Genomic DNA, 23,934 nt, shown 5'->3' with positions numbered 1-23,934 from the left:
TTGGCTGAGCGTTTGCGAGCAGCTGCAGAGATCACCAAATCCAGTCTGGGCTGGGTTTGCAGGCATTTGGGAGCGCTATCTGGAGCACTGTATTTTTTTTGGAACAGGTACCTTTTGGAGGAGCCGTGCACGGGTTCTTCATTGTTAAGAGACCATCCTCCTAGATTTCATCAGGCAAACGAATAGAGAAGACAGTTTTCCGTGCCTGTTCTCTGCAATGGCAAAGGGAGTCTTCCTTCCTCTGTTTCTCAGGGAGGACATCGAACATCTTAGTGGCTTTGGACATAAGAGAATTAAAAGTTCCAATTTTGCCAGGCAGGGAATCTCAGCCTTAATAGGCCTCAATCCTGAGGGGTCAAAGAGTGGCCCAGCAGGGGCCCACCAGGGATGTAAAAAGACTCTCAACCACCACAACAGGAAATAACTGATCTGAGGCTTTCCAGAAATATCCCAAAACATTTGGAAATCGCAGATAAAAGTATGTAGAACATAGAATGAAATACGGAACTTTAGAGGACTACCAAAATGTAAATGTGTGGTGAAAAATCTGAAGATGGCCTGCAGGGGTGCAGCTAAGGCAGACTCTGCCTATTGGCTGTGGGGCACGATGCCCTAAAACGACTCTAAGAGAACACTAAAGTTACTGCAGTTTCAAATTCAAATGATAACTGCTTTAATGTTATTGATGAATCCCAGACTGACGACGGGAATATTCAAACAGCATGTGAATCTATGAAACATCCAATGTTGCCGAACAGGAGTTACATGTAAGTAACTTATTCTTTACATAAAGCACTTGGCGTATGGCAATGGAGTTGAGTTCACACATCAGTATAGTACAATTATGCCAATTCATCTGCTCCACTTGGAATTGGGAAAGTTCCAATACTGCTCAATCTGATCTTGAGACTTGCTCACTTGGCAGGCTTGGGTGGCAGGCTTTTAACAAAATATAGAATTTGTCAGTTGAACTGTACCTCCCCTATTCCCTCTCTGTTATCCACAAACATTCACCTTCCGGCACAGTGTAGTTAAATGTAGGCCCAAATATGGGCCAGGTGGTCTGGTAAGTGACAGGCGTGTTCAGAATACGTACTCATTTACATTTCACTACTTACAGCCCTTTTAATTATACAAAGTGCTATACATAGAAAACAAAAACACTGGGCCTCATTACGAATGTGGCGGTAAAGCAACAACGGCTACCGGCGCCGTTGTTACCGTACCGCCACATTACGAGTTCTGCTTGCGGGTACCGCTCTGCACGCCTGGTCAGACCAGGCATGCAGAGCGGCACCCGCGAGCAGAAGTCGTGATTGCACCCATGGGGCAGAATGGGAATCGGGAGCCCGCCCATACCGGCACCCGCGAATGGGCAATTACCGGCCCATTCATCTCATAATGGGCCGGTAATGGCACATTTGCGGCAGCCATGCCCTTAACAAGGGCACGGCTACCGCCAAACTCGTAATGAGGCCCACTGTCTTCAAAGATCAAGATGTATCCTTTATATACAACACATAAACTAAATCATGAGACGCATGATGAGCTAAGAAGGTGATCCTGTCTTCCTTTAATTCGTCAGGAGGTGACTTATTAATGAAGTCATGAACATTTTTTGGAACGGTGATGAAGATGAAGGATGTAGACTTGTTTTGTGGGTGTGACAGAGGGAACTGATCTTGTGGTTGTGATGATGACAAGGTGAGTTCAAGGAGTTCAGCCACATCCTTCCATATAAGAGGGATGCACTTGCAGAAGAGAAGGACAGATACCACCGAGAGGAGGTTTGGATGGCTTCTGAACAAAAGAGATGGCATTACCTTCTAAATGGATCACAGGGAGATGTGTAAGTGCTTCAAATTATTGCATTCTAAGGTGGTCACTTTGCAAGTAACCGGATTCGAAAAAGGTGTTAAGACATGCATTACACACTAACCGCTGTATTAACAAATTCTCCGATAGGGTGTGGGGGGGGGGATTTTCTTTTTTGTTTTAAAGTGCATTGGTTGCACCAAACAAACACACTGTGTTCGTAATGCATTCCAGCTCCACCTCAACACAACACATAGATTAACGTCAGCATAGCTTCTCATGCTGATGTCAAAACCTATTAATTCCTATGGAATGTGCCTGCATTTTACACTTGGCAAAAAGCAGGCAAATTCCATAGGAATCCTTTGTGAATGCCTCCCAGAACTGAGAATTGCTGGAGGCATTTGCACCTTTCCAAACATGTGGCGGAAAAGAAAGATGCTAAGGTGTTTTCCACAGTTAACACCATTTTTGCCACTGCTTGTTAGAATTGAGTAACATTACACAGAGGGGTTCTTTTGCATGGAAGTGCAAACGTAAGTGATTCCTTCCATGCACTGTACTCTTTACATTAAAACAACGCCCTACATTTTCTCTCTGAAGTCTCACTAAACTGCTCTTGTTTTTGACAAGAGGTGCTGTGTGATTCCTGCATTTCGTGTATTTGTGGTGGGTGCGAAAATACATCTGTGCACCGGGCAACAAATGTCCATAAAAAGTCCTGTTGGCGATGATGCACAGTTGTGAAGATGTACAGATGTACAGTTTTAGGAGTGCCATCATCATTCCTATCCTGACCGTGTGGCACTTTGGGGCTGGAAGAGGCTGTGGTTGCTACTATGGATCTATCTCACAATGCCTTCTTGGTTACAGTACAGGGCCTTCCGAGCACTGGTTTGCTCCTCGTGTTCTTTCATTTCTAGGCGTTTGAAGAAGAATAATGTCTGTCCTTGTTATGGGGTCAACTGCTGACACATTCTGAAGATGGATGCTAGAAGTCTGTTGGTGCAATGCTTCATCGTCCTGGTCTGTACTCAGTCCTACCCCTTCGCTATCACAGCTTGGTGTGCTTGCTCATGCAGGTGCTAGTTTATGTCTCTCATAGCATTTGACATGTCTCTGACAGAGTTGGTCATATATCCCGTCACAGGCACATACTTCAGTGTGATGCACTCAAGTACCTTCTGCCACACATCAATGAATGTCAGATGTGTTTCCGCATTGGCATATGTAGCAGCAGCACTTGGTGGCCATGCCTGTCCTCTTGGTGCTGTCTTATCTCTGGTACATTACTCATTTCATTTGCCTTCTTATGCTTGCTGTATTTTTGCTTGTTCTCATGTAAAGCACTTGGATTAAAGGGCTATATAAATTCAATAAAATACAAATACAAATTTCATGCAGTTGTCTTACCGCTCTGAGAATCTATATGGGGAGCTATTTCATGCCTCTGCACCCCTCAGGTATCAGGGTCCTCCGGTGCCTGTAAACCATCTGCATTTATCAATGTATCTGGCCTATTAATCAGTGAGGGGGAAATGAAGGAGAGTCTAAAGAAGTAAATAGGGCACTTGTCGGACCAAGAAGCTGACTCTTCTTCCTGTTCGATATTTGTCTTCTGACCAATGCTGCTCTTATTGTAGGGGTTTGTGTATCAGTGTATGGGTGTGGCATGGGTTGTTGATTTGTCATAGAAGCTTGGGAAGAGTTGGTGTTTGTAGCAGACCAGAAAAACTAAAATAATTTGGGAAAGGGTTAATCATGGCCTTAAACATTTGTCAGAACTAAACTCATTATCTACTAATGGACGAGATTCCCTGGGGGTATCCCACTTCTTAAATCTATGTAGTGCTAAAAATAAGGATCGGATAGAAAGAATGGATCCTATAAATACTCATAATATAGTAAAAAGACAGCTGCCATTTACCATTAGGGAAGTAGCAGCAGCTTTGTGCAAATAAAAGTTGGCCCCTGGACCGGATAGAATACTGCTTGACTTCTACAGAAGTCTTGAGGAGCTTTGGGTCCTCTTAATTAGAAGAATGTTTAACATGTTTAAGGAGCAAACATTATTCCCTATGTCTTATACCCTTATCTTCTCAATTTATAAAATGCGACCAACAGACATTCCTAATGCTTATCGACCCATAACGTTCTTCAACTCTGAGTCGAAGATATTTGGCAGAATAATCCTTGCCAGAATATAATCTTGAATGGACAAAGCTAACATTTTGGCAGAATCCCAATTGGGGTTTTGTGCCATTTTAGCAACTTGTGAACAAACACTAAATCTGCATATGATCAATGCGAAGTCCTTATACCAAAAGAAGGAAAAGATCTATTTTGCTTTCATGGATCTCAGCACGGCTTTGATAAAGTTAATAGGCAGAAACTATGACAGTGCTTGAGGACCATGAATTGACCGGAAGTTTTACTGCAGATATTAATCCTTCTACCCCAGAATGAATGGCTTCTGTAGGATCAGGGAGGAATGGCCAATGTACTTCCTGTTTTCCCATAAAAACTTGTTTTAAAAAAGGAGGCATGGTAGGCCTGTTACTTTTTTCTTTGTACATAAATGGGCTAATGGATGCATTAACTCACTCTGGGGCTTATTTATTCAACCAGAACTCCCCATTTGCAAATTTTGATAGACGCTTATATTAATGTTATGCTTGATTTAGATGTCAATATAAATTTGTCAAAGTCAGCAGTGATGATATGTACTGTCAAGGCCATGGCAACATACACCATGCCAACACCATTATTCATAGCCACCCCAGGGTTACCTATGTCATTATCCAAGGGTGAGAGGCTGGGGGCGGCCACATGGGCTAATTTAGTGAGTTTATGGAGAGGCATGAGGTTGGGATCTACATTTCCCCAAAGCCCACGCTTCCGCACACGACTCAGCTTCACAGGGTAGATGTGGAACCAATGACACACCCATGCTTAGTGTCCTGAGTCCTCAGGCGTGCTTACCCGAATCCAGCTCCTGCTCTAAGGGACTTGCTCCGTCTTCACTGCAAGTGTCACAGATCTGCACCCATCCCTAGACACACGCCGCAACCTTCAAGGCAAGAACCAAAGACACTGATACGCCCACGCTCTTGACTGTACCGTGACTCGAAACAAAGTAAGAAACCAGCTTTGATACTTACTGCATTACTTCTTCTACCGCTGAATGCTCCACATCCTCGATCTGTAGAGGGAAAGAAGAACAGAGAAGAACACGAGGGTTAATGCGGTAGGGAACGCGGGAGAACCTGAATACAAAAATGTTAGACATAGTGATGGCTTAGGATTAATGCAACAAGAATACAAGAAGAACACCTGATGAAGGAACTGGGAAGAACTATACAACCTGCTACACGAAAAAGAATAGACATTGGGACAGATTAAAGCAAGAATAGCCGCTGGGACACATCAAGGCAATAAGCGTCCCCAGTGAAGTAACTGGGCAATTGTTGGAACAATCTCACTGCACATAAGCCTTGTGCTTTTGCAGGGTAGGAAAACTCAACTAAGGCATACTAGAATAGACATTGGAAGGCCAGCGTTGTTACTAGTCTTTATCAAAAAGGGGAATGCTGCCTGAAAAAGCTGGTCTCTTCAGCCAAGGAAAATGTTGCAGAACTGCCTTGGATTGCTACATCCCTCAGGCTCCTGCCCTTTGGGTAATTGCCATACAAAGGGAAGAGGGGGGAACTGTAAAGCTTACCTCTGGGGCCCTGCTGGAGTGCCTGGTCTGCATCGTCGAGAACGTGTTCCTCTGTGATGATGTGACCTCTAGGATGAGATGGGAGGAGATGCAAGTCCAACCCACTCCTTTCCAACTGCTTCGCTGAAAAGCTACTGCCCAGCGTACAATGCAGTTGGGAGTGGTTTGGTAGGAACCTCCTGTGTTGTTGGGAAGTTTGATGGGCGTCCTAGGTGAGGCTATGGACAAGCAAGTGAATGCGTTAGAACCTGTTCTACTACTCTTCACCCCCACCTCCCTCCTGTTCCCCAAAGTAGCTGGCTGGGAAGCGGAGAACCTGGCTCACCTTGGTACTGCAGTGGTGCTCATCAATGGATCAAAGCAGCATCCGATCCAATGTCATCACTGGATAGTTGCCCAGTCCAGCTGTGGCGCACGTGATGCGATCTGCAGTAGTTTCCGTTGAGCCATAATGTCTTTACTGTTCTGCAGGTAAGTCTTTAGCCTTTGGTTGCAATGCTGTGTCTATTGTGGTCCTGCAAAAATGCAAGTCTTTATATACCAGAGGTGCGTGATACGCACGTTATGTTTTACCAAGTTCTTTTCTATCCTTGTTGCTTTCTTTCAAGGTGCCATGTGTTGTGCTCTGCTGTCAGCGGGTTTGCGGGACGCCGATCTCAGGTAAGCAGAGTCAAGGGGAGGAACTGGGAGCGCAGGGTAATGAGAGCTCAAAAGCTTACTCTGCTGTTTTCTGTTTTGCTTTCAGGTGCAGAGAAAATGCAGCAGAGGATAAAAGAAGCCTTTGACTCTTTGGCGTGAGCCCGGGTAAGCCGCAAAGGGACAATGCAGTGGAAACAAAGAGATCTGTGTGAGTATGGAGACCAGATGGATTCCCGAAGAGCAGATTAGCTGCAGAGGACCCGGAATCAGGTGTGTAGATCACGTGGCGAGCAGCAGTCTTCTTACACGTGTAGCAAGTAACGCGGCAAGCATTACATCACTTTCGCTGAGCAGGGGAGAAAACGCTAAGCACTGGGTGTGGCCCAGGGTGAGGCTTTTATAGTCCTGGGCTGCACCCTTCCACTAGACCACCAAGAACACTGAAATTATGAGCAAATCGGGGGCCATCTTGGCTCCTATCTTGAGTCCTGACTTCGCGGCCATCTTGGCAAGGGCTATCAGAGTTCATAAACAGGTGCCACCGCCAGCTAGCAACCCTCATTATCTACTGCTTACCAGGGTTACTAAACCTGTCCCTGTAGTTGTGTGATGCTGTGCTAGGGGTCACAACAGCACTCCCCTCCAAAGCCCCCCCAAGGAAGACTATCCCGGGTCCTGGTCAGTCTGGATAATTGTGATGGTAATGAGCCAATAGGCGTGGTGCATGTATATTACCTGCTGGTTCCCAGGTCCTGTCTAGTATGCTATACCCCTTCCAGTTGACAAGGTAATAGAGTTTTCTTCCCATGATTTTGGAGTCTAGGACATCTCTGACTTCATACTCAACTTCCTCTCCCTGTGTTTCTATGGGAGGGGGTCTCGATGTGGAATTCCGAGTACCAGTTTGCATCAGTTTCAATAACGATACATGGAAAACTGGGTGTATGCGTAAGGTGGATGGTAACTCCAGTTTAACTGTCACAGGAAACAATGGGATATGGACCGATGTATTTTTTATGGAACCTCTTAGGGCCTTTTAACTGAATATGTTTTGTAGCAAGCCAAACCTTATCCCCTATCTGGTAAGTGGGTGCCTATATACTCTGTTTGTCTGTGAAGTGTTTGTAAGCTGCCTTTCAGTATTGAAGGGTCTTGGTTCGTTTGACCAGGGTTTCTCTAATACTCGTGTGCAGGGAAGTTATGGCTGGCATTTATAATGGTGCGGGAGGATCAAATGCAGTGGTGCGTGGGTCCCTCCCATGTAAGAAAAAGAAAGGCAAAAACCCAGTGGAGCTATGGACAGAGTTATTGTAAGCATATTCGGCTGGTCAACCCAACTTCTGTCTGCTTGAATGAACTTGCAATTGTGTATTGTTCAAGGGTTTGATTGGTCCTTTTGGACTGGCCATCAGTCTGTGGGTGATGACTGGTGGACAAGCGAATCTCAATGTGGCAATAGTGCAGCAACTCTTCCAGAACCTGGAAACAAATTGACTTCCTTGGTCGGAAACTACCACTGACCGGAAACTGTGTAACTTGACTATGTTTTCCAGAAATACTTGCACCGCTTTTCCTGCAACCCTTTTAGAGCAATGAATTGTGCCATTTTGGTCAGACGATCAACTACAACGAGGATGGTGTTGTAACCTTTACACGGAGGAAAGTCTGTGATAAAGCCTAAAGATATTGTATGCCAGGGGGCAGGTGGTATAGATAATGGGCGGAGTAAGCCTTGGTGCTTGCCTTTTAATGTCTTGTTTGTTGCACAGGTATCACAGGTTTTAACATACTGTATCGTGTCCTTTCGCCATGCAGGCCACCAGAAATGTTGTCGTATCTTGGCCATGGTCTTTGTAATTCCAGGATGGCCTGCTGTGAGTGTGTCATGGTAGGACTGTAGTTTGCATCGAAGGATTTGGTAGATATAGACGTTTCTGGTAATATGGGAGCCCTTTGTCTTCTGTGTGCAAGGGGTCTGGAGAAACCCAAATACGGAGTTGGTTGGCTTTCATGACTTTCCTGATTTCATCTAGCACCAAATCTTCAGACGATGGGTTGGTATCCACCACCCCCAATAAATTGCTTTTGGGGATTATCGCTACCGGTGTGGGAACTGCATACACATCTTCCCCTTCCACATCCCATCCTGTACGGGAGAGGGCATCGGCCTTCCCATTTTGTACTCCAGGGCGGTATGTTACTGTGAATTGTATTATGTAAAAAACTGTGCCCATTTTAGCTGGCGAGGGGACTGCACCTTGGCTGTTCGTAGTTATTGTAAGTTACGATGGTCGGTAAGTACAGTGTTAGTGTGACGCGCCCTGAGCAGGTGGTGTTGCCATTCCTTGAAGGCTGCCTTAATGGTGAGCAACTCTTTTTCTGTCACTGCATAGTTTAATTCAGAAGGTGTGAACTTCTTGGACCAGATTGCCACAGGGTGCAATTGGTTGGTTTGAGGATTCCGTTGGGACAATACAGCACCCATTGTGATGCTAGATGCGTCAGTTTCCACTAAGTATCGGAGGTCTGGATCCGGGTGTCTGAGTATCGGTGTGGTGGTGAACTATTGTTTGAGCCGAGTGAAGGCCTGTGATGGGATGTTTGAAAATCAGAGACGAATCGCTGATAAAAATTGGTGAATTGCCTGAAAGCTTTGGACTGCCTTTACCGAAGTGGGTGATGGCCGCTTCTACCTTACGGTTATCCATTTGGATCCCTTGTGGGGTCAGGATAAACCCTAGGAACTCCACTTCGGTTAAATGAAAGGCGCATTTCTCTAATTTGGCATATAACAGGTGTTGTCGTAGTTTTTCTGAGACCGCCTTTACATGTTGCACGTGCTCCTCCTGTGTTGAGGAATAGATCAGGATGTCGTCTATGTATACCATGGCGCAAACATGTAACAGTGCCGTCAGGACATCATTCATAAAGAATTGAAAGGCGGCCGGGGCGTTGCACAAGCCGAAGGGCATAATGTTGTACTCAAACAGCCCAAACTTGGTACGGAAGGCCATCTTCCACTTGTCGCCTGCTTTCACGTGTACCAAGTGGTATGCCCCCCTAAGATCGAGCTTGGTATAGACCCTGGCCCCTTTTATTTGGTCCAGCAGTACCAGGATCAGTGGCAGAGGGTATCGGTACTTGATCGTGATCTTGTTAAGCCCTCTGTAATCTATGCAGGTCCTAAGGTCCCCCTCCTTAGGGATGAAGAAGAGAGCCGAGGAGGCGGGCGACTTGGATGGGTCGAATTAATCCGTTAGCCAGATATTGATCAAGGTAACTGCATAAATGTTGGTTCTTCTTCTCTGTAAGTGTATATATGCAACTGCATGGTACCTGAGAGTCCGGAACCTATTTGGCAGTCATAGGGCCAATGTGGCAGCAGAGTATTGGCCTGTTCCTTCTGGAAAACATCTTCATATGCTTCGCATTCATTGTCCACTGCTTACCAGGGTTACTAAACCTACACTTGTAGTTGGGTGATGGTGTGCTAGGGGTCATGATAGGAACCAGAGATCATTCATAATTGCATGCTCTAATCCTGTTCCTTGTTTTTGGGGATTCACCATCCCAAAAGAGGTGGCAGCTGAACCCCCACATGATCATCAACACCCCACACCTTCTGCCAGGCTCCACCCTCTCATATTTTAAACACAGGTGTGCAAACTGGTAGAGGAGGCGAGGGATTTACGACGGTCCCACCAAGATGGACAGGTAAGGCATTATAGAACGATAAGCCCACATTCTATTCCTTGGCCTGGGTGTCCTGGGTCCTTTTGCTGCCAATCTGGGCACTCTACTACAGGACCTCAGGTTACAGTTACAGGGCAGTAGGGCTGAAACCAATGTCCTGTCTCAATGGGTCAACAATCTCCAAGCCCAATTAGCCAGGGGGGTTCCTCCAGCTCCGATTCCCCTTGTTTTGTCCATGAAAGTGATGGCACCACCTCCAGTTCCTCTGGCCCAGCCTGAATGCTTTCTAGGGGACCTTCACAAGTATGCCATCTGTATGACAAAGTGCAGGCTACACTTCCTCTTAGACCCAATGCATTACCCAATGACAGCACAAAAGTAGCATTCATCCTGTCATATCTTGGTGGGCATGCTACCGAGTGGTGCCTTCTCTTGGTAGGTTCCAATTCTACAGGAATTTTGGGGCTTTCTGTTAGGGAGAATTCTCATAAATGGCTGATTTCCCTTACCCAATGAGTCCCTCAGCAGCTTTACTGGATTTCTAGGGTTTCTTTTTTTCACCTGGTAAGAGTGTGAGCCTTTTTCCCACTCTAACATGTGTTTTGCTGTGTGTGTTTCTACTTGTTGGGTGATCTTGGGCCATGGAGCCTCACCCACTCCGTGGCATCATATTATTTATGTGTGTTACACAGCAACTTCAGTGCAGTGACACAGGGCTGTCTTTGAGACTTCCCACTGACTCCATTTTCTGGGGCTGACTACTGTCCCCCAGAAAAGATAAAGTTGCCATTAACTTTATTTTAGTCACTTTAAACCACAGACCCAGTACACCCCATTTTACATGGAGTATTGGAAAGAGTTCATTCTTATCCCTTTTTGTCTGTGGCTATTATATTAGCCTCAAACATAAACCCGCTTGACCATATATATTTTATTACGGTTCTGGCTGGGTTTATTTGCTATTTCTTTTTGTAAATGTCTTTCTCATGTTTTACTCTGCACGCCAAAACAGGTTTGGTCCCTTTGTTCGCCGTCTTTTAGCGGACTTCTGCACAGAAGCCCTCCTTAAGGCGCCTGAAAGTCTGGGTAGGCAGGATGTGAGGGAGGAGTTTTAGGACCCCTGCCATGGGTTCCCTTGGTAACCCAAGGCTCACTTCTGTTTGATTGGCTGGGTGACTGTCCTTGCCAGGACAACCACCCTGATGTGTGATTGACAGCCAGGCTGTATGGATGGGGGAAAACTGCTTAAAAAACAGGTCTCTGGGACTGGAAGAGCAGAGTTGCCACTGGAACAAAAGAACCAACGAGGAGCTGATGGAAGAGGACCGTTACAACGACTGAACCGCCCGGTGAAGCCCTGCTGCAGGTCCAAATCTTCAGAATCCGATGACAGAGAAGATACTCCAGGAAACATCTTCTCTTGAGCTGGTGGGACCAACCAGTTCACCCAAACTTCAAGCCAGGACCCCGCCTCTGGTCGAATTCGCTATACAGAGCTACAGTGGGCCGGATAGCCAGGAAGGGCGGACCCTGCTTGGGTTTTAAGGAGCGCACCTTTTATTCGTTGCTTTGCTCTGCTGCTGATTTCTTCCCTGGGTAGTGCAGGACCCTCCAGTCTTCCTACTTCTTGTCAGTCCGACAGTCGCTTCAGGAACCGAGAGCCTGCAGGAACTACCAGGAACGTCCGCCTCAGCTACAGCTTCCTCTACGTTTTAAGGTACTGTGCAAATCCGTTTGTTCGTTTCGTTCAGCCACGGTGAAAGTGTTTTAAATCTTTCTCCAAACAGAAGGCTTGTCCTTCTCTTCATTTTATTTTTAAATTTTTTTTTTTTTAATTTCTTTATTGGCATTTTCATAGGAACAACAACAACAAACCAACAAACCAGACCGAAACATCCCACCCTCCCCACCAGTATGACACGGGATATTCCACAAACCCAGAGTCAGGCCAAAGTGCATAGGAGTAAACCACAGAACGCGACCATACAGAGTTCATATACCCTTCCGCGTCAGGTTTCTAAGCGCATGCATAGCGAGGCCGGGGGATCAAGACAGCATAATCCCTCACTCCCCCGTAGTAGGCCAGCAGTTCAAAGTCACAATCCTGTCCCATGTTGCCCACAACAGGCGGCCCTCTCAGTGCGGTAACGGCGAAGCCGTAACTGTCCGTGACGTAGTGGAGTCCAAACGGCCATCACCCCCCCTGAAGGAGATATGACGTATATGCATCCCACATCCCAGTGTCTCCCCAAGTGTTCCCCCTCATCACACCCCACCTCAACTCCATATTGCTGCAGTACAAAATGTCCCGAGACCATTGGGCAATCGTCAGAGCCGCAGCACTACCCCAGCCCATAGCGACCCTTCGCTTGGCCAGGATCAGCAGAAGAGTAACCAACTTTCTAAGCCCCTTTGGTACTTGGGCAGTGTATCCCAACAAGCCCATCATCGGATCCGGAGGGTATCGCTGGCCCGCAACCTGCCCAATCACATCAAACAACCCCGCCCCCAGAACTGGCTCAGCGATGCACAGTCCCACGCCACGTGGAAAAACCCTGCTGGTTCATACCCGCACCTCCTGCATGCCGCTGATCTGTGAGGAAAATAACGATGCAAACACCTCGGAGAATAATAGTATTGATGTAAAAATTTGTAATGTACAAGCTTAAAATTGGTGTTAACTGCCCCCTTCCTCGTGCCTTCACAGCAGTATAACCACGCTTCCTCCGAGATCTCTCTTCCCAGCAACCGTTCCCACTCTACTCGTGAAGCTGATACTGACCACGATCTACCCTCTAACCCGGCCGCATAAAGCCGTCTGACCAACCCTCGATCCAAATCTCCCTTGATCACGCTATCTAGCAACTGCGCCACCGGGGGCTGCCCGGGAAAGGTCGGAAAAAGCCGCTTCAACCTCACCCGGAGCCTGTAATGCGTGAAAACATCTAGCACGGACAGAACGCTGCTGGCTCGCAGCTGATCCACAGTGAGAAACGTGCCGCCCGGGAACAGATCTGCAAACCTAACTAGACCGAGTCGTTTAGTCATGGCAACATAACTTGCCTCGCTAGTCACAGGCATACCAGGGATAAATATAACCGGGAGCTCTGGCGAGTAAAGTACACCGTTCGTGGGCACACGCTCCAACCGAGACCAGGCCTTACATTTTAACTCCACCATGGTGCGCGCCGCCCCGGAACGTCTCGGAGACAGTAGGATAACCGACCGGAGTAAAGCCGGGGACGCGATGGACCGTTCCAACTCCACGTGTCTATGCTCTTCCGCCAATCCGTACCAATATCGCAAGTAACTGGCCTGAGCCACCCAATAATATAATTCAAATTCGGGCAACGCAAGGCCCACACGACAGACAGGTGCTATGAGCATGTCCCACGCCACCCGCGCCTGCTTGCCGGCCCAAAGAAAGCGAGTCACCACCGATTGGAGGGCCTGAAAGAAACTCTTGGGCACCGGTATGGGAACATTAAGAAACACATACAAAAACCGGGGCAGAATGGCCATCTTGACCACAGAAACCCTCCCATATAAATTAAGCGGAAGGGAAGCCCACCTCTGCATCGCTTCCTTAGATTGCTGAAGCACCGCCTCATAGTTATTATGGAACACCACCTCCCTGAATCGAGCCAACGTTACACCGAGATATCGAGTGCTGAGCATATCCCACTGAAACCCCCACTCATCCTGAAAGCGAACCTGCCCGTCCGTTAAAGGGAATATCACCGACTTACCTGGATTTACCTTTAACCCTGAGAGCTCCCCAAATTGCTGGATATCTAACATGATCGGGTTTAAATTAACCTCGGGGCGGCACAGAAACAAGACCATGTCATCCGCGTATAGCGAAATAACCACTTTATGGGAAAACAACTGAATCCCGCGATGAAGATGAAGCTCCCTGACCCTCTCAGCCCAGGGTTCTATGGCCAGCGCGAACAACAGAAGGGACAAAGGGCACCCCTGGCGCGTCCCCCTTTCGAGCGGGATCCGTGCAGTAACCTGCCCATTGACCCTCACCCTTGCCACCGGTTTATCATATAAAAGGGACACCATGGACAAAAAAGAGCTCCCAAGACCGGATCTGCGCAGGACCGTAAATAAAAAGGGCCATTCAATAGAATCAGAGGCCTTAGTAGCATCCAATAGGACTGCCACAGCTGGATCAGCCCTCGGGAAGGCATCCATCAGCCCGAACATCCGTCTCAAGCCAAACGAAGTTGAGCGCCCCGGAATAAAGCCCGCCTGATCTGCCCTGACCAACGTGGACATCAGCGGCGACAAACAGGCCGCCAAGATCTTAGCCAAGATATTATTATCCAAATTTATCAAAGAGATCGGGCGATTAGAGGAACAATCCCCCTCAGGCGTCCCTGGTTTCAAGAGCACTACCACCAGAGCCTCTCTCAAGGACTCCGGTAGCTGACCTGTAAGTACGGCCTCTTGGTACATCCGTAGCAAATAGGGAGCTAATTTGTCCGCAAAACATTTATAAAACTCGGATGTGAACCCATCCGGGCCCGGGGACGTCCCATTGGGCAACGACCGTATAGCCTCCAGCACCTCCTCCAACGACACCGGCCTACCCAACCACTCCCTCTGCTCCCCCGAGCACAAATACAAACCAATCTGGTCAAGAAACGCATCGATATCCGCCTGCGAGGCTCGGAACTGAGAGGCATACAGGCGGGTGTAAAACGTGTGGAACTCCTCGAGGATCGCCTCATCCTCAAAGTGACTCACCCCATCCTTGTCCCTGATGACCGCCACCCTGCCCCCAGGGGTATGCAGCCACGTAGCTTGACCCTCACCGTATTTTCGAGGGGCTGACATATCCCATAAGTACTGGACTTCCCGCTGGGCAAGGGCACGGAACTCCTGACGACATCTCATTATCTCCCCCTGCTGGGCTCTGGAAGGGACAGGGGCAGCCTCCTACAGCGCACGTATCTCCTCCTCCTTCTTCTCCAAATCCTTACGGATCCTTTTTAATATACCGGCTTCCTTGGAGATACACTCCCCCCGTATCACGCACTTAAACCCCTCCCACACCAGCAGAGGACACCGACCCCTCGTTCACCTCGAAATAGTCGTCAATAGCTTTCCCCAGCTCTGCCCGAAAAACCACACCCTGAAGCTCGGTTCCCTTAAACCTCCACTGCAATCTCCCCCCGACCCGACCCCTCAGCCGAACGTCCATGGAGACCGGGGCATGATCAGAGAGAGTACGAGGTAGGGTCCAAACCCCTAACACCTGCCCCAAAAGAGCCTCAGACACCAGAAAATAATCTAGTCGCACGGCCGAATTGTGTGGTGCAGAATAATGAGTGTACTGGCACACCCCAGGGTTACGCACCCTCCAAACATCCGCCAATCCCCAGACCTGTTGCATACCCTGAATCTTAACCGATGACCGACTACGCGGATAAGGCTGGTGCCCAGTGCGGTCCAAAGAGGGGTCCAGTAACGCGTTAAAATCCCTGGCCCATAATACCTCCCCCGTGGGCTGATCCGCCAAGTGCCGCTCAATCCACTGCAGTGACTCAATCGTATCCTGGTTAGGGCCATAATAACTTATAAGCGTGGGGGGCGTGGCTACATGGCCACAGACTAGGACGCACATCCTGGGTGCTCCTGTTGATCCGGCAATGATCCGTCGAAAAAAGTGCATTTAGAACCCACTAGGAAGCTTGGATTTGCAACTACAGCAGCATGAAGTGAATGGGCATGCAGCAGTGAAAGCCTGACGGGAATCGTGCGTGTGGAAGGGAGTACGGAGACAGCGAAGTTGGAGCGATCTCACGGCCAGGAGCAGCAAAATGGCGCCTGAAATATAACAAAGACTGGATAAGAAGGGGCTGGATATGCAATGCAAGACCTCGCCGCATGTACAGTGGATTTGATGCTATGAAAGCGGATCGGAAGAGCAGCAGTTGTGGTTTTTCTGGATGAGGCAGGTGGGGATAAAACAAAGAGAAATGCTGGTCAGCGCGGAGCGGATGGAAGGAAGCCGGGACCCGCTCGTCAAGTAGCGTGGACCAACACTAAGAAGTGAGATCGAGGGATGGCAATACCCGTACCAATGTAAAATGTAACTGACGAGCGGGAGCTCACAGCGGGAGCGGAGAACGCAGCGGCTCGGCGGGCACGGCGAGACATTGTATCATATAGTGTAACCGCGCCCATGCCCGCCGAGTAATCTGAACACATTTCTATGCTGCTCCCAGCTGGAAGTCAGCATAAGCGCTACCCACGGGCCTCTTGGAATCCAGTTGAGCCAACTTGGACATGATGACCTAAGCTCCCGGAGTGCTTTTCACCGCGGCCCGGTAATCATTTATTACTGCCATGGCTGCACGGACACGATCCGCGCTGGGTGATCGTGTCCTCTAAAGCAGCCGCACCGAAACATTCACTGTTGGTTTGCCCCTCCCCCAGCTTGGGTCGAGCGGCATATGGAGAAAGAGGAACATAACTAAACAAAGGACATCGGCGCAGAATATGTTATAGTGAAACTGACACTGGCGCTGACAGCGCTCGCCATCTGGAGCACACCGTACTGCAGTAACGGGCGGAGTACAACATGAGTGGTAGCACATGACCCCAACACAACATACCACGGCTGGGGCACCCGCACATTGCAACGTGTATGACTTTGCTCTCTGTACAGTAGCCCAAGGACCATTTTGGGATCGCCAAGGGGTTATGAAGGTACGATCCAAAATGGCGGATGACTAGGAACAAAGGGACGGCCCGACCTCCAGGCAATACTGCAGAAGAGAGCAGACGAAAGACCGAAATACGCGACTCCAGCCGTGGCAAAAATAGACGGCATGCTCGGGAAGATTCTTGCAGCTGAATCGGAACACTGAGGCTTCCACGCCTTTGCTGCACTGTGTGCGAGCGGAGCTACATGAGGCTGGACCCCGCAGCCTAGATGCCGACAAGAGCTGCGGATGGCCCCGGCTGGAAATGAATAGGAATGAGGCACTCGGCGTGAAACCGAAATAACAGCTGCGCAGCTCTTGTGGAGCAGCTGAGAGCGGGCACACTGTAGCGGGAAGCGTTGGGGGCAGAGTGCAACATTGTAACACGGTCGCTTGCCACTTGCGGGTGTGAGGAGCTGGGAAGGCTGCGCGCAGCGGGGAAAGGAAGATCCTTCAAGCATAAAGGCAAAGGGGCCGCTTGATGACACAAACTACTATGTCGAGAGGCACACTGTGTGATGGTGGACGAGAGCCCTTGCTACGACCCCAGGCAGGGTTGGATCCCACTCGGATGGGACCTTGGCTTGAGGTAGACAGTGGAATATGCACCTCATGGTGCGAATGCAACACAGGTCAGCACCACTGAAGGGGGTATAACAGTGGAATAAGAGACCTTGGGGGCACCTGCATAATTCGAGTGTGTGATTGGGTGCTGCGTAACACTACAGAGATTGTGCCCCAGGACAAGTCCTGTAAAGCTGCGGACGAAGACCATTGTGGAACACTTTGGAGCGCAATCAAGGGGCACACTAAGGGGTGCCTGCAGAACCCTAGACAAACCGGGAGCATTACCAGAGGTACAAACACCACGGTGTTGCGCGAGACTTGGAGGTGATCCGAATTGGCGACTCACCCAGCGAATTGCGGCGGGAGACCAGGAGTCCAGTGGTGGGGGGCCTGGATGAGCGGTGGAAGAGGCTTCTGCAGAGGGACAATTGAGGCGTGCGGAAGAACACGCTCCATTGTGGGCAGAAAATAGGCCCCTCTCTCCCTTGCGGTAAAGTGGGAGTAGGCGGACCCAGCGGCTGTGAGATGTTGAGCAAGCCTCTCAGACAGAGAGTGAAACAGCCCACACTGGATGAGTACACCAGGACACCGACGGGCTCAGAGAGTGCTCGGAGCAAGGACAAGACACCCGCAGGCGGCATGGCCGCCGCTAGTCCAAACCAGGATGTTTTAGCTGCGATCGCTGAACTGAAAGCGGACTTGAAAGCCGCTTGGGAGGCCAAGCTAGAAACAGTGGTGGTGGACCTGAAAACAGTGCTCGACCTCAAAGTGGGAGAAGTTCGGGAAGAGGTGAACCTACTCCGACAGGACGTGAGGACCCTGTCGGAGCGTACGGAGAGCCTGGAGAAAGAGGGGAGCGCGAACACGGCGGATTGCGCCGCACACAAGGCCGACCTGCATGTCTTGACGCAAACAGTGCGCAACCTGGAGAATAGAGCTGAAGAGGCAGAAGGGCGCGCCCGGAGAAATAACATCCGTATTGTTGGCATCCCAGAAGGAACGGAGGGCCGTAACCCCACGGAGTTCATCGAGAATATGTTGCTCCAAGAGATCACTGGAGGTGTGCTGTCGCAGAGATTTGCATTGGAGTAAGCTCATTGGGCATTGGCTAAGAGGCCTCCACCGGGCAGTCCGCCCAGGCCAATGATAGCCAAGATCCTTAATTATCGAGACCGGGAGAGGATCTTGGAGCATTTTCGTAAAGGAGGAACCATCAAGAGGGGGGAGGCAACTATAACGGCCTACCCGGACTACACCATGATGGTGCAGAGGAATCGGATGAACTTCGGGGTGGTCAAAAGGAGACTGAGAGAGGTGGGGAAGAAATACATGCTCCTTTATCCGGCCAAATTGAAGGTGTTTCACAACAACAGATCCTTGTTTTTCGAGACGCCTGAGGAAGCCATGGAGTGGCTGGACATGCAGGGCAGCCCCCAGGAGCCGGATGTCCGAGCGGAAGAAGGCGGAGAAAGAGATAAGTGATCAACGATGGGAGAGGGTGCAGCTAGAGACTATGGGACTTGATTATAGTTATTGTCACAGCCCAAGAAAGTCGGGCCCAGAACTGGACGGTTAATGCACTGTTTGCACTGCAATTGTTGTCTTATGTAGGAGCCTTTCAGGGCTAGTCTATACACCCCTGTTTAGTGTTTTTAGTTAAGTGGCCGTTAGGGCGACTTTACCCTACTGGGCTCTGTGCTTATCAGCCAGAACTAGATGTGGGGGGGCCTGAGATCCAGGGATGGAGCTGGGCAACAGTTGGGGAGGGAGTTGGGGGGGAGGGACGGGAGGGAGGAGAGGAGGGAGTGGGGATTGTTGGGGTGTATATAGTGTTGGGAAGTTTGAGTTTGGACGCGAGCCATAGGGGAGTATTTTTGACGAGATATCTGGACAGCACGGATGGGTGGGGGTGGTTCAGGGAGAGAGTGCAGGATAGCAATGAACTATGGGGGAGCTTAAATTACTGACATGGAACGTCAGGGGGCTCAACAGTTATCTGAAACGAAACAAAGTCATGCTATACTTGAGAAGACAGAAGGTAGACATCGCATTATTGCAAGAAACGCATCTGACCCGGGATAAACTAGAGCTGGTGAAGGGAAAGTGGAGGGGAACGGTGGTGGGATCCACGAACTCGGCCTATGCCAGGGGTGTGCTGGTCTGGGTGGCGCCACACGTCCCGTTCCAGCTGAGGCAGGAAATGCGGGACACTGAGGGGCGTCTGGTTATGGTAAGAGGGGTGGTTGAGAACAGAGAGGTGTGTATAGTGAATACATATGCCCCTAACCAGGGCACGGCAGAGTACTTCCGGACCATGTGTACCAACTTGAGCTGGTGTGTTGGGAGTGCGGTGATATGGGGGGGGGGGTTTAACTGTGTGTTGGATCCGGGGATGGACAGATCCGACGATAAGGTGGTGAGGCCTGCCCCGGCAGCCCGGGCATTACAGGTGTTGCTACGTGACTTTGAGCTCGAGGATGTGTGGAGGACCAAGCACCCCGACGAGAGGCAGTACTCACACTACTCGGCCCCACAGCAGTTACACACTAGACTCGACTATATCTTTGCCACATCGGACGTATTGGTAGATGTTTCTAGTGTGGAATACAAAGCGAGGGTCCTATTAGACCATTCGCCTATGGTGGTAGAGTGGCAATATGGCCGCCCCAGGGCACGGATCCCGACGTGGCGTCTACGCGCTGAGGCGCTTAAGGACCCGGTTTTTAGGGAGGATGTGCGGGAAGAAATTGTTAGCTATTTTGAGACAAACGCAGGCAGCGTTGACTCGGCGGGGACTCTATGGGAGGCCTTTAAGGTGGTGGTACGAGGGGTGGCAATTGCCAAATCAAAAGGCTTGCAGAATGGGGTCCTGGCTGATCTACGTAGAGCGGAAAGCGAGCTGGAACAGACATTGAAGAGCGAGGACATAGATAATAAGCTGGTGCTTAAACTGCAGCAGCAGTGTACGGAACTTTGGGGAAGGCTCTGTAATCTACATTACAAAAAGTATATTGAGAGACGACACGCGGGAGGAGATAAAACGGGCCGTCTTCTGGCATGGCTATATAAAAGAGAAACCCCGAGACCCCCGATTAGGACGATAACTAGAGAAGATGGGGAGTTGATAGATACCCAAGAGGGCATAAACAAGGAATTTGCGAACTATTACAGGGAATTATACAGGGATCCAGGGGGTGGTGGCCGGGAGGACATGTTAGAGACCTTGCAAGATATTGGGTTGCCCAAGATAAGCATGGAAGAGAGAGAGGAACTAGATGCCCCAATAACATTGGAAGAGTTGGAGGCGGTCGTCCGGCAGTTACCCACTGGCAAGACCCCGGGAACGGACGGTCTGCCTAGTGAATTTTATAAAGCATTTGGGGCGGAAGTGCTCCCCCCGATGCTTGACATGCTTAATGAGGCGTTTGAGACGGGGAAGCTGCCGGAGTCGCTCAGAGAGGCGGTCATTATACCGCTCCCTAAGCCCAACAAGCCCGGACATAGTTGCGGATCGTATAGGCCATTGTCTATGTTGAATCAGGACAGCAAGATACTAACGGCTGTCCTGGCAAATAGACTGCGGAGAGTGATAGGCAAGTTGATCCACCCGGACCAAATGGGGTATGTACCGAATAGAAATATCACCCAAAACCACAAGCGACTCCATCGAGTGATCGAATTGGGATGTTATGAAGAGGGGGAGATGGCGATTGTGTCACTGGACGCTGTGAAAGCCTTCGATTCGGTTAGATGGGAATGGCTGCTGGCGGCCTTAGGAGAGTACGGACTGGGACCGGGATACATTAGATGGGCGGAGTTGCTGTACAGTGCTCCACTGACTAGAGTGCGGACGGGTACAATCATATCAGAGAGGTGGCAACTCAGCAGAGGCACTAGACAGGGGTGCCCCTGGTCCCCGATGCTATACATTTTGGCTCTGGAACCTCTGGCACTGTATCTAAGGCAGCAGTATGATATGGTGGGTATTGAGGTTGGGGGGGAAAGGCACCTGATATCCCTGTATGCGGACGACTTGTTATTGTACCTGAGTCATCCGGAGGAGAATTCACAGTATGTCCTGGACGTGATGGAGAGGTATGCGAGGTTGTCAGGCATAGCGGTCAACCCCCAGAAATCGAGCATCTTTCCGCTGGGCAGCTATAGGGGGGTTCCCATAGACAGGTTGCCAGTGTTGCAGGTGCCCTGGTCAGTTCATACATTTCGTTACCTGGGGACAGATGTCTGCCACACGGTGGAAGAAGAACATAGGTGTAATACTGAGATGGCTGTTGAGAAAATACGGGCATGCATGAGTTTTTGGAAGAAGTTGCCTTTGGCGATGATGGGGCGTGGAGCGATGATTAAAATGGTGGTTCTGCCTAGGCTGCTACATTACTTTAGCAACATCCCATACATGATCCCTAAGAGTTTTTTTGCTAAAATAAATGGGGTTTGCAGAGAGTTCTTGTGGCATGGTACTCGAAACAGAGTAGCGCTTTGGAAGTTGCAGAACTTTCATGAAAAAGGGGGAGTCAGACTCCCAAACTTTGAGGCCTATTACATTGCGAGCCAATTACAGTTTGTGACCAAATGGCTCTCCGATGAAGTAACTCCAGAATTTAGATTGTTTGGGCAGGAATGTGCCCTGTTTTATCTAAACGAAGTAATCTGGTTGCCCGAGGCTGTCACAAAGAAGTACCCGGGGATGGTGAGGCTGGGGTGGAAGATGTGGAGACGAGCCTGCAAAATGATGGGAGACCCACTCCCGTGCTCTCCGCAGGTGCCGCTAGTTGCCTTGGCAGGCGAAGATGGACAACTGAGAGGGATTATCAGGACCTACTGGGAACCTGTGGGGCTGGTGACATTGGGGGACATGTGGCAGGAGGGCGCCATCAAGGGGTTTGTAGAACTCAGCGAGGAGGCGGGATTACATGGGGGCCAATATGTCACATATCACAGATTGGGGAGGAGAATTCGGGAACTATGGCCCGAGACTACCCTGGCAAATGAACCAGATGTTATTATGGGAGTGATATATGATACAGCGGAGGGGGGACATGAGACCTCTAGGCTATATGAGATGGTGATGTCGAAGGTTGGAAAGGAATTGACACATTTACGATCGGAGTGGGAGAGTGAGGTGGGGACCCAGATGGAAGATGGGATGTGGGAGCGGGCTCTAGGATATCACAAGAGGGTGTCTAGGAATGCTAGATTACAGCAAATACAGTTATACGTCACGCACAGGGCGTATATGACCCCGCTGAGGATATCCAAATTCCGGAACGCCGGAAGACAGGCGTGCCCTAAGTGTAACGAAGAGAATGCGGACATGACGCATATGTTCTGGGCATGCCCAGTGATTGAGAGGTTCTGGGGGGAGGTGGCGCGCAAGTTGGGGGAGAGAGGGGTTACGCTTGTTGTAGACACCGCCTGGGCATGTTTGTTGGGTGGGTCTCCCAGACCTCGGAAGCAGAAGCATGTGGGCAAACTAAAAGACTTAGCGTATGTGCTAGCCAAACGAAGAATAGCCATGGGCTGGAAAAAATGTCACAAGCCACGGGTGGAGGTGTGGTGGAGTGACCTGCAGAAATGGGCGGAGGCGGAAACAGCGGTGTGGCAGGAGGCAAGTTGTATGGCTTGGGAGGAAGAATTGGGCTCCCTGATGGCATGGAAGACACTGATATCCTGCATATTTGGGACAGGGGTGGATTTGGAGGAATTGGATGGTAACGATGCCCAATCATGTGCGACAGATACAGAAAACGACATGGGAACAGGCTCGCGGAGGGGGGGGATCAGGGGAGCAGTGTGCATTAATGATTGAATGTTAAATGTGATACTGTTAATTGCACTGCGGTTTGGTGTGTATTGTTGTTTGTTTTGAAAAATTAATAAAAATAAAATTTTAAAAAAAAAAAAACGTATAAGCGTGAACAGCTTCCCTTGAATAAGCCCCTGAAGTATAAGCGCCCGTCCCTCCCGATCTCTCAGTACCTTAACCAATCTAAATCCCACCGACCTATGCACCAGGATAGCCACCCCCCGAGAAAAGGAGGAGTACGACGAAAAGTACCTGTGGCACCCCAGCATTTACCAAATTTCGCTTCTGAGTCCGCCGTCAGGTGGGTCTCCTGGAGAAAGGCCACCTCCACCCGATGACGCCGCAAATACTGCAAAACCTTACGGCATTTCGCCGGGCTGTTGAGACCTCTCACATTCCAGGATAAAAGCCTAAGTGACTCCATCACCGAACAACCAAAAGCCCATCATACCACCGGCCATCGACCCCGAGCAATATTGTTTATCCCGTGTCATCACCCTTTTAACCAACAGCCCAACACCCACCCAGCCCCCCACCCCTACCGACAACCCCTAAACCTGTTGGTACCACCCCTGCACCCCATCTCCCCAAATACCCCTCCAGCCCCCTCCCCCAGCGTGCCTGATACCCCAACCTTCAGGCACTCCCCACCTCCACAACATAAACAACCAGCTTTTGCGCAAAGGGGATCTACCAGCCCGACCCCCCCGGCACCCCACCGGTGAATCAACGACCTCTTCCACATCAACCAGCCTCAAAGATCATGTCAGCGATAACGTAGCAGGCCCAACATTTCTCCCCCCCAAACCAGCCCAATGCAGTGCCTCACTGGCCAGGCCCCTCCGGTAGCATATCTAAGAAGGAATCCGCCTCACCAGGGGACTGAAAGAACAAGGCCTTGCCCTCATGCTCCACCCGAAGCTTCGCCGGGAACAACATAGCATACTTAATAT

This window comes from Ambystoma mexicanum, chromosome 6p, assembly GCF_040938575.1.
Source record: "Ambystoma mexicanum isolate Mex_15411 chromosome 6p, UKY_AmexF1_1, whole genome shotgun sequence".
Lineage (NCBI taxonomy): Eukaryota > Metazoa > Chordata > Amphibia > Caudata > Ambystomatidae > Ambystoma > Ambystoma mexicanum.
Note: the sequence above shows the minus strand (reverse complement) of the source record.